We start from the raw sequence: 12238 nt of genomic DNA, 5'->3' as shown, positions 1-12238 counted from the left end.
TGTGGTTGTAGGACTATGATCCCGGTCTTCCTGCTGGCTACAAGCTGGGGGTCACTCCCCTGTAGGGTGACCTCAGGTACTAGCCATGTGGTCCTTTCCCATCAACACAGCAGCTTGATTCTCCAAGGCAGGCAGGTGGGCAGCTTTTGATACTTCTTGTCTATTTAAAGTCTCACCTGATTAGGTCAGGCTCACCCAGAATAATCTTTCTTTTGATTACCTCAAAGTCAGCGATTAGGGACCTTGATTACATCTGCCAAGTCTTTTGCCATAAATCAGAGAGTGGTGTGACCCATCCAGCAGAGAATCATATTCAGGGAGGGCTGTGTACACAAGGTGGTGGAAATTTTTTATGGGGAGTATCTTAGAATCTGCTTGTCACGGCTCTTCAGGCACGGTTGCAATCTCAAATGCCTACAACGACAGGAGTGGCGACCCAGTGAAACTGCCAGAGTCTGTATGTAGAGAGTGGTGGGGTCTGTGGCAAAGTGAGGACAACATGCCTTCCCCTAATGACAGCAACCTGGGCTCCTACCACACTGATTGCCACGATGAGCCAAAAATCCTGATATTCATGTGAAAACTCCTGAGTTGTAGATTTGAACAGGCATTAAAAACAATGGTTTTACAATTTCAAAATGAAAAAAAAAAAATTAAAACCCACAGCGTGGGTCAGAGGTGACCTGTTGCCCACCAGGTGGTGGGCTCTATGGTAGAGACAATCAAATCTGGTTGAAGGGAACAACAAACTTGACCTTACCTAGGAGAAATCCAACTCTAAGGGTGAAATAGCTTCAGGAAGGATGTGATTGTGGCAGCCAGCCAGGGCCCTGGACGTGGCAATGCATCTTGGGCACCAGAAGCTGAATTTGGAAGTCGGACCCCTGAGGTGGCGTGGGGCCAGCGGAGGCGAGCAAGGAGACAGGCGTAGGCCCCCCTGGGAGCGCTGCACTAAAACAGTGTTTACCCTGAAAAAAAAAAAAAGACTTTTTTGGCCTCGTAATGCAGTTCCATGAGCAGCCTGGCACGTCACGTCACATTTGTAATGCAACACCTTCCATGGTTTGCTAGAAAATTGCTCCCCAAATTATACTTCTGTGAAGAGTACACAGTAATAAGGCACCACAAGGGCAGGGAAAAATTTATTGCAATTGGATACATTGAATAATGTAATGTTTCAACAATACCAAAAAGAATGTTGTATTATTAAATTACCCCAGCAGTTTTAAAAAGCAGCATTAAAATCACCATGAGCAGGCATTAAGACTGAGAATAACAAATATTGAGTTTTCCTCAGGGTTATGGTGGGGCAAAAGTCCTTCAATCCACTTAGACCTTCAGAGAACAGACAGGCGCTTACAGGGAAGGAGGACTGGAGTGAAATGAGCAGTCACTTTGGCTCCCATTCGATGCAGGAGTGGCAAAATTATAAAAGTTTAAACATCTCTTTAAGCAATCTGACAGGTAGGGTGAGGCGGGGGTGGGGGCCAAGCAATTATACAGAGAATGTGATCAGCGCAGGGGGCCCTTCGGGGTAATTCAGGCCCCCAAATGCCTACTTTTTCTGGAACTGCCGGGCTTTGAGGGTAAAATAGTCAGGGCTTTCAGTCCCCTTAATGACCGTCATTTCCTGTAGAGCTTACCGGTATCCAGGTGCGTTATGAATTATGTAAAGCGTAACTCGGGTGCTGTTTCTGAGCCTCACGTCGTCTCTCCCCCTAAACTCCCTCACTCTCACCCCAGATCTGTTCTAGATGACTCCCAATTCCTACCTGGTCCAGAGATGACTTTGCTGTCTTATAACTCAATCCACCTGCATCTGAGGCTTATTTAATGTATCAATTCCCCAGATTTGATGCCTTCTTGGTCTACTCACAGTTGAGACCTGAAAGAATTATCCTGATCAAGGCCCTTTGAGTTCAGGAAAAAGAAATCCAGCAAAACTAGTTCAAGACAAGAGGGAAGCTCAGTGGACAGAGAGAGGGAATTTCTTAGTCTCCAAGGGCAGGTTGCACCGCGGGGCCTCACATGGCCATGCAACCAGAACCGGGATGTCTGCAAAAACAGTTAACACGCTCCTCCCCTCACTGAGGGTCTGCTGGGGGCGCTGCACGAGCGGAGGGGGCCCTTGGTCTGTAACGAATGCTCAGGGTTTCTTGCTTCATCTCTGCGCCTCAGCTTCATTCTCTTCTCTCCACCAAGGGGGAAAACAGCCACCTCACTTGTAGGTCTGGGGGACTCATCAGCAGTAAGACCCAACAAGGATTGATGAGAGACCCTGAGTCCCTGAGTCCCACGTCCAAACTGGAGTGAGAGGAAGTTGGATTGAACCCACTCTAAGCCCAAGGGGAATCACTCCAATTTTTGTTTTCTTTCCTGCCAATCTCTTACTCATTAAACTTTGCATTGTTTCAACACTGTGACTGACCCAGAGTGGGTGGAATGGGGACAAGGTTGGGATGTGCCACCATCTGAAATGGAAGCCCCAAAGGCCTGCCATCGCATGGTTGAGATTAGCCTCTGCTGAAGAGAGGACTTGGAAGTGTGCTGCGGGTAAGCTAGGGAGTCTCTTGGATGCATTGTGGGGTCACAGTCTGAATGCCATTGATCTTAGGTAAACAGTAAGCGTGGAAATGGTACCACACTAATGGTAGAAATGAGCAGTTGCTCTGCTTGGGATATTTAAAAAAAATGAAGATAAGGAATGGGTTGAAGAGTTACCATTTGTCTCTGGCTCTGTCCAGGGCAACTTGACTGGCTTTAGGGGTTTCCTGGCCCATTTGGTGTGTGCCATTGATTAGGGCAGATGCTCCTTAGAGCTTGATGATGCCAACCATTAAAAATCTTACCATGCCCTGCCCTGTGACCTCGCCTTCAGTTAGTAATTTCATTTTTCAAAAATATTTTCCACTTAAAAAAATATCTAGTCAGCAGCTGTCAGCCAGTCTTATGAGTTTGATTAGTCTGAACCAATCATCCAGAACTTCAATGAACTCACGAAATTGAGCTCCTGAACCCTAAGATCTGAAGACCCTGGTGAACTTGTCAAGGCACCAACCAATGAGCTCCTACCTTGCTTGGATGACGCCAAAGAAGTCCTTACAGCCGAAGAGAAGCACAGTGAGAGTCCCCGTGACAGCTTAGAGGATCAGTAGTTCAGGGACCTCCTTTTCTCCAAATGTCTATCAGCAAGTTTGGTGGGGAAAATTCTCGGCCAGGTCACGGCATGTGGTAGTTGAAACTCTCAGAATCCTTCAAGTCACCCCGAGAAGGTGGCTACTGCGTGTGCCTATAATGATGGCAGGGACGGCCTGTGGCAGTCTGCCTTGGAAGGGTGGGACAAGCAGAAATCTGCCTTCTCGTGAATAGGCTGAACAGTTTGATTAGGGCTGACCACTGGGTTTTCTCTTCTCCTACTGCTCCTATCTGTAGATCTGTCTACTAGGGCTGCCACAGTAAAAGAGCATAGACTGGCTTGACCAGCAGAAATGTGTTTATTTTCTCATGGTTCTGAAGGCTGGGGTGTCCAAACCTAAGGTACAGTGGTTAATTCAGTTTCTGTTGAGGATTCTCTTCCTGCCTTGCAAACGACTGCCTTCTGTCTCTGTCCTCACAGGGCAGAAAGGGAAGGGGCACTCTGTGTCTCTTCTTTTAAGGGCAGTTCTCCCATCAAACCAGGGCTCCACCATCATGACCTAGTTCCTACCAAAAGGCCCATCTTTGAATCCATCACATTGTGGGTTAAGGTCTCAACATATGAATTTTGGAGGGACAAAACATTCAGTTCATAGCCATTCTTTTCCTTCTTTTCCTTATTATTGACCTTTCCTCAGGGTCAAGAGCACATTGCTGGCTCCCAGGACCTGTGGTAAAGTGCAGGGCTGAATAGTGCGAAATGTTGGCTCCATGTCTGTTCTGAAAGGAGGTGCTGAGAGAGAAGGGCAGCTCATGAAGTTTCCCTGGATGGAGCTGCTCCCTTAGGAATATGCCTACACAAGGTGTTAAAGCTCAAAGACCAAACCTAAGGTGGTACAAAGGAGATGTGTTGAGAGGTGACCCAGACCAATTTGTTCATGCACAACTCTTGGGCTCCTTTTTGGTAGATAATAGGTGATTTGAGGTGCATAAGGTTCTTAACATCCCACAACCTCACTACATTTATTAGCAACCAGCATAAAACCAATCATACAACCTTTCCTGAAAGCTAAATGACATCCTAGAAATTATACCCTTAAATGCTTCAACTGTCACCTTGGTTGATAGTTCATTTGAGGCAGATGTGACAATAACTTAGAAGTAGGGTGCTATTGTCTTTCTGGTTGGCATCAGACAACCAGACCCTCCAACTCAATGGATAGTCCCATGCCATTTAGAGAACGTGCTCTGGGTTCCATCTATAAGAATATCACTACAGATTTCACTGGACTTTTGTTCTCTTTGCACATAAGGGTGGGGAATGTCTCTAAAATATGTTGGTCAGTCAGTGTGCTCCTCTGGCTTTGGCACTCAAGCCTCTTTCTCTGATTGGATTTAATAGTCACCCTTGGGTTGATATTGTAGTTACATTCCCACTGCCCAATACTATTCCCTAACACCCAAACTAACCCAGCCAACTGTGCCAGACCTCCCTGCCCTGAAGTGAGGTCAAGAGGTAGCATTGGACAAATATCAAACAGGTATGGGAAGCAGAGTGACATGAACAGTAATGTGGACCTTGAATCCAGTTAGACTTGGGCTAAATTCTAGCCCTTTGCTACTTTCTGTGTGACTTTGGGCAAGATGCTTAACTTCTCCAAGCCTGTTTCCTCAATTGTCCAATTGTGTGAACATTAACTTCTACAAAATTTCTGACACGTAAAAACAGCACAATAAATGCCAGATACTATTACTGGTAACATTAGTGTTGCTGTAATCAATAGTTAAGCAAAATGCAGTGGTAGGGACCTTTTTTTTAGGGATCCTGGTTATCCTGGTAGCTCTTGGACTAAGTTCGTGCTGGGTTGTTAGTCTCTGTAAAAGAGGGTAGCAATGCCAGAGCAGACAGGCCATATTTTGGGAAGAAAAATGACATACTGGGAAAGTAGTCAGAAGGAATCCAAGAAGAATTAGAGGCAGAAACCCCACCTGAGAACTGGAACCCCAGGGTTCTGGGTCTCAGCACAGTGGAAACCCAGTGCTTATAGGGAGGGGACAGCAAAACCAGGCTCCGGTGGCAGGAAAGGTGACTCTGAACTGTAACAGGATTAGACAGGACTGTTCACCCCAGTAAGGATTTATCCTGAGGAATAGGAGTACAGAGGAGCTGGGGATGAATTCCAACCAGACTTGCTCAATATGCAAAGCTTGGAGGGTGGGTCAGAGTTGGTGTCTGGGATAAGAGGAACACATGGGATGAATTTCCCCAGGCCAGATCCTCAGCAGAGATCCTCAGTTCTTGTCCCCAAGAGAAAATTCTAGCTAAAACCCAAATTGCTTGTTTATTAGCAAATATGAATAATGTACAAATTAAACCACCTGCTCCTGTTGAATTAATTTAGGCTATACTGGGGCTGGGATGGAGTGGCTGATGGTTAGTTAACACAATCATGCAAATTAACACACGCCTGACTTCCAGGCAGATCCCTACTGTCCACAGCGGGGGCCCTAAGGGAAATCAGGCAACAGACCTTCAAGAAAGCAATAATCTCTGCTTTATCTGTTCTGACAGTTTTCAGCTATTTTCCATGGGAGTCTTTTGGGGAGAATATTCAGTACCTTTTTTTCTTAGCCCAACGATGCAGGAAGCAGAAACTAAAACATGGGAAAGAATAATGTAATAATTATTGTCTTGGGCCAGTGTCCCTCTGGCGACCTGATGATGTTATTTTGTGTATCTCACATTTCCATCAGCCCTTGGGACCTACCTCTCAGAGACTGGAATCTTTCTCTACTAGGTGGGTTATTTAAGTTTCTCAAGAAGACACTTACCTGGACCTCATTGGGTGAATGGGGCTGTATTTCTAAGACACAAATAAAAGGAGTAGAATAGGACATCTCTTTCTCTCTGGCCACAGATATTTAGGGTCTCAGCTCAGTTAGGACTAGAAAGTGGAGAGCCTGAGTCACTTGGGATGCAGCTTGAACCCACACACTGCATTCATATTTGCCAAGAGAGGTGTCTTATTAGGTCACCTTATCACCATCCAATACAGTACCTCTCTACGGGATTGAGTTTGTGCAAAGGAACCTCAGTGATGGCTGGCCATCCATTGGCTGGGGCACCAATGCTGGGTATAATCAGTTGTGGCCCACATAGCATGGTTGGCCCACTAAAAAAAAGTACAAAGCTGAGGACACAAGCATTCTTCAGAAGAGGGCTGAGGGCATGGCAGGTCTTTACTACATTAGAAACCCAGCTCTAGAATACTGCTGTGATTTTAAGTTTAAATTTTGGCTTGGATCCCTATCGAACTAGTTGTGAAAGTTTTTGAAATCTAGTTAAGGTTTCTGGTGCTTAGTTTCCCTATCTATAAAATGGGAGTACCAACCTAACCTTAAAAAGTCTAATGCGCATCAAGTGAGAAATTTGGCTATAAAAGCATTTTGTAATTCTAAAACGCCATGCAAATGTTTTGTTTCAAACTGTTGCTTTTATGATACTGCTCTTGCTCGGTATGCCAGAAACTTATTTAAAAATGCGATATTACAATGTTGCCAGAAAAAATAGAAGAAAAAAGATTAAGGTTAAAATTTCTATTATAGATAAAAGCTAGGATATACAGACAGCTAATTGGATAATATCAAACCCTTTTTAAATTAGATATTCAAATCTCCATTCAGTAGTTGACTACGGAGAAATTCCCCCAGGAATCCTATCAAACAAAGTATTAGCCTCGCAACTTCATTTTGTTTTAAAGTTTGCATCACATTCCCCATGGGTTGTTGCATGTTACATTGAACATATGGTAGGTTGCATTAATTAATTTTTGTTAAACACCTTGAGGAAGAGCAACTATATGAACAGCTGCTAAATCCATGTATTGTGTATGTGGATGACTCTACTCAATGTGTATAAACAAATACACGCTCTAATTTAGAGTTGACGTTTAAAAATTGGTAATGGATGTCACAGCACAATATCAGTGGAGGCAAGAGGATTTTTTAAACACTCTTCTGGAATGTGTGCCCTTTCTCATGGGCAATTTGTCTGTCCCTTCCTTTTTTTTTTTTTTTTTTTTTGTCTGTCCCTTCCTGATGTTCCATTTGTCCCACTGGCTCTGGGAGCAGCATCAGGGCCTGAAGTTTCCTATAGGCAAAGGCACAGAGCAATGATCCTCTGTGCAAACAGCTGCTTGGCTATGCTTGAGGTAAACACAGTGATGATGGGCAGTGTATCCTGAAAAAGGCTCCAGCTTGATTTGAAGAAATCTTGACAGTCTCTGTTGCATAGGCCTCTGGCTTGCTCAATGAAAAATCTGCGTGGTGGGTATAATTTGGTAGGGCTGCCCCAATGAAGTACCACAGACTGAGTGGTTTGGACAGCAGACATTTATTATCTCACAGTTCTGGAGGCCAGAAGTCTGAGATCAAGGTGTTGGCAGAGTTGGTTTCTTCTGAGGCCTCTCTCACTGGCTTGCAGATGGCTGTCTTCTCTCTGTGTCCTCACATTATCCTCCCTCTGTGCATGCCTGTGTCCTAATTTTCTTTTCTTATTAGGATACCAGTTGTAGTGGATTAGGGTTTGCCCTAGTGGCCTCATTTTAATTTACCTCTGTAAAGAGCCTATCTCCAAAAAACAGTGACATTCTGAAGTACTAGGGATTAAAACTTCAACATGAGAATTTAGGGGTGACATTATTCTCGCAAGAGTGGGGAAATTTGTTTTTGATTTAAGGCATCAATTCAGCTAAACCCTTCCCCCCATTCCTCCGTCCTGATTTGCCAAGTAGCAGCCTTTTCCAAGAGCTTCCATTTTTCATCCTCATTTCTTAACTTCCAAAACCAGTTCTGAGTTTTTCCTGAGTTTTTCCTGGTCTGATGGAAGAGAGCTTCTGTGATCTACAGGCCATAGAGGAGTCATGTATGACCCCCATTTATGCTGGTGCAAGAAGATCTGGGAAATGAGGACAGTTGTAGTAGAAGAGCAATTACTCCAGCCTGAAGTAAGCTCTCAGGCCCATGTCCTGGCTCCCAGGTCCCCAGAACTGAGTGGTTGAAAGTTGAAATGCTACCCAGTGAGTCCAATAAAACTTCCTGTGATGGTTGGGATGTTCTAGATCTCCTGTGTCCAGTACAGTTGCCACTCATCACATGTGGCTCTTAAGCATTTGAAACATGTCTAGTGCAACTGACAACTGAATTTTTAATTCTACCTAATTTTAGGTAATCTAAATTTCAATAGCCACATGGGGATAATTGCTGCCATACTGGACAGCACTGTCCTAGACGGAAGATAACAAAGAGCAGCTCTGGTATTTGTGAAATCCAGTAAGAGTGGGGCACCACAAACCACCCCCTTCCACACACATACTCTCCATACCCTCTGCTGTCGATTTGAACGGCCTTTGAAGAAAAAGTTATTGCAAAAGTTGGCTGCGGTATTCACTCCCTGCCACTAGTTTCAAGTTGGGGGCCCCATAAAAAGCTAGCTTGGTTTATTGCTTTGCATCCAAAAGTCTCCAAGAGACCGGATGAGTACAGATAGGAATGTTCCTTAGCCACAGTGGAAAAGTTTCTTACTAAGAAATATACCTCTCTGGAAATATTAACTTGGCAGAGGGGTTGGAAGTAATTTTGAGCCCATTGTGGCTTTCTTTGCAAATACTGTTCTTAACTTGGAGGGCTCCATCGGAGCAGGGCTTTGGTAAAAATAGGCAGTATCCATAATGCCTGTTAGTTTTTAGCAGGGGCTAGTAATATCCCACAGTGTCAGTGGGATAACATCTTTGGAAAACCAAGTCACTGTTGCTCACTTCGATCATGCCTCTGGCTCCGCAGAGCTCAGGTAAGTGCCAATTTGGAGACCTACCATTTTTATTTGTTATTTCACAGAGGTAAGCAGGGTGGGAGCTGCCCAAGACAATGAAGGTAGCCATTACCCTTCGTCGGGCTAAGTATATAATTTCCCCAGTGATCCTCTGAGTAATAACAAAAACTTATGTGAGGTACATGTAGTGTTATATTCCCTGGGGCTTAATATGGCTCTCAGTAAAATTGATTTTCTGAAATCTTGCAATATGCCTCATCAAACTAAATGAAACCTGCACTGGTTTTATAAGATGTGATTGGATTCTGTGTGATAAATTAACCCTCACCGTCAGAGAGGCTCTGGGTAATAGGCTGGTTCATTTTAGCCCCCCACAGATGCCATCCAGGATTTTAATTTTTCCACAGGTCCTTATTTAATTCCCTCTGGAATTGGAAGGCGCTTCCACCCAACAGCCTCTGTGGGCTTAGCTGGCATGGCTGAAAATCATTTCTCCCAAGATGACGATTTATCTCTGCCTCCACATAAAGGGAGCTTGGCTGTGGTGGACAGAGGGCCTTGCAGGGCAGAGAACAGAGGTGAGGCAGATGCAGGAATTCTAGGGCTTTAGGGAAAAGGATTCTGTAGGTGGTCAGAATTGGACTTCGAGAAGAAGATCACTTTTGCTCCTCTGTGACCCTCCCCGCAGCAGTGTCATTGGGTTATGTTAGGAGGTGTTAAAGATCCTGTCCTGATCTGCTTTTTAAACTGTGTGCGTGTGCGTGTGCGTGTGTGTGTGTGTGTGTGTGTGAGAGTGTATTTACAACACCTCTAGAGTGGCTGAAAATAGCTTTGCATTTCTGAGGGAAAATGACTGCCCATCTGAAACTGAGCCTTTCCTCTGTCAAATAAACAGAGTCGTACCTCAGCAATCCAAGAGGGACATGGTCTTTCCTTTGGAAGAGAAAAGTAAGTATGGTTGCACATTGATTCAACCTATCCCTAGGAGATGGGCTCCTAAGGAAAGCGCTTGAGAAAAATTACTCAGAGCAAATCCTAGGGGAGGAAGACAGTCTCTTCTGTGGGAGTAACTGAGATCCATTAGGCAGGGATACCTACATAAGCATTTCCAGAAGACCACTGTTTTTCATGACAATATTGAAATCCAACTAACATTATGCACCAAGTACCTGGGGAAATTGACAGCAAGATTGCTTATCAAGCAGAAGGATACTCTTGATGCAAACACTATATTGCTAAAAATCCAACTCTGTTTAGACCGACACTCTGAGGGGTGGAAGTAGCAAGGGTTTAAGCAAACCAAGTGCCAGATTCCCTCTCTAGACCCACCACAGCTCAGAGCATATTTATTCCTGGCCCCACTCCCTTCTCCTTTTTCCTAAGGCCCTGCCCAAGCTAATAAGTCTCAGGAAAAGCAAAGAACTGACAGTGTTCCCCAAGCAGACTGTGTAGTGTCTTGTTTAGCTGAAGGGTAATCATTTCAGGGAGGAGGACCAATGTGGGAGAAGAGAGATTTGGGATTTGTGAAAGATTTGGGGGAAGGGGATAAGAAAAATGTGAGGGATGTTTTCTGTTTGGGAGAAAAATGGAAGTCAATATTTCTCAACCCAAGAGACCAAATTACTTAGCCAATAGAACAGACTCCAGGGGGTAGTGAATAAAGTTGCCTGGGAATACAGAGAAGTAAGTTTAAGAGCAATTAGGTGTCACCGAGGAGAATTTTGCAGTGGCACGAAATAATGGGCCAATTTTCATTGTCGAAGATTAAAACAGTCATGATATAGGCTTTGTTCGTAGAAGTGTTTTTAGCTTTGTTATTCCAATGAATGTTTTCTTTGTTAAAATAATAAATAAAAAGATCCTGGCATACAATTGTCCTTGTCTGGCTCCTTTTTTATTTTTCCCCATTCTTATTTATTGCTATAACCTGGGTGTCAAGGTACACAATAAATGCTCTGTTTTTCACTGGGAGGCTTTCTGAAGCAAAAGGTGACCCTGGACAGGTTCAGGTGGAAGGCTGCGCCCAGCCAGCTAGGGTAGTTCTTCGGGGCTCTCATGATGGTCTCTCCATTCCCTTAGCATCTCCAAGTGGGCCATTCTCCCCCACACGTTACTGAGCAGTGACTATTTGCTGTTGGCTTTCTCTGACCTTGTCAAGACCTGGAACATGATCCTTGGCCCCTGAATGCCTTGTTAGGTTTGATGTAGTTCTAGACTCACTGGAACTCCCTCACCTTTCATTTCACCCTTGAAATGGAGAAAATAGAGGTAGTAAGCTTGGGTTAGCTAGGATCTGCCACTTGTTTATCTTTCTCCTCTGACCTCAGTATTCTAAATATACTGAGGTATATGGTGTACACGTGTGTGTATGTGTGTGTGTGTGTGTGTTTGTGTGTGTGTGAGAGAGAGGGAGAGGGAGAGGGAGACTGTAACTAAAACAGAAATGCTGTAACCATGGTATAACCTCTTTCTGTTTGTGAAGGGCACCTTCAAAGGGAGTCCTAGCCCTTTGATAGCATACTAAAATGTTCATTTTTAATTAGTTTCTACTTTCTTCATATTGCTGCAATTAATCCTGCTTCCTAACTTTCATCTCTATAAATAAAGGTATTTAACAGAATTGTAGGGTATTTATATCCTCTGTACCTTCTGTTCTATCTTGCAAAAGCACATTATTCCAGGAGATGCATGTGCTCTGACCTTATTCCAGAAGGTGCAGAAAGAAGCAAGTTTCCTACCGCTTATAGCTTAAGAGTTGAATCTCTAACTCCAAGATATTGGTGGGCCCAGATTTGGCCAATGGGGTTGTTTATTGGTCCATATGCTTCAGCATGAGCTTTTCCTAAAGGCCATGATGATCTCAGAGACACACTGAAGCAGGCCCAGTGTGGCTGGCCCAGCACTGGGATGAGGACCAAGGTGAGCACTTCACAGGCATTGTAGCTATGAGGCTCAAACAAAGGTTCTCAGCCACCCCCGCCCCCAGATCTGCAACTTTAGAACTAAGTCATCTTCAGAACTAAGTCTTCAAGGGAGACTTGCCAAGGTATTAGTGAATAAACAATTTGAATTCTACAGGCCCTATCCCTAAAGTTGATGTGTTTGTTGATTCCTGAAAATAGGATTTATGATAGTTTGGTCTTATTTTGGTTTCTAATCTGAGTCATATGGCCTACATTCCTCTGCTCAGGAGTGGGTGTGACTAAAATCTTGGGGGCTTGGGGAGGACCAGGGCAAAGACCCTGGCAATGTCAGCTCGTGGGCCACTGTCCT

This window comes from Canis lupus, chromosome 15 (assembly GCF_003254725.2).
Source record: "Canis lupus dingo isolate Sandy chromosome 15, ASM325472v2, whole genome shotgun sequence".
NCBI classification, from domain to species: Eukaryota; Metazoa; Chordata; class Mammalia; order Carnivora; family Canidae; genus Canis; species Canis lupus.
The sequence above is the reverse complement of the archived record's forward strand: the minus strand, read 5'-3'. Positions refer to the sequence as shown.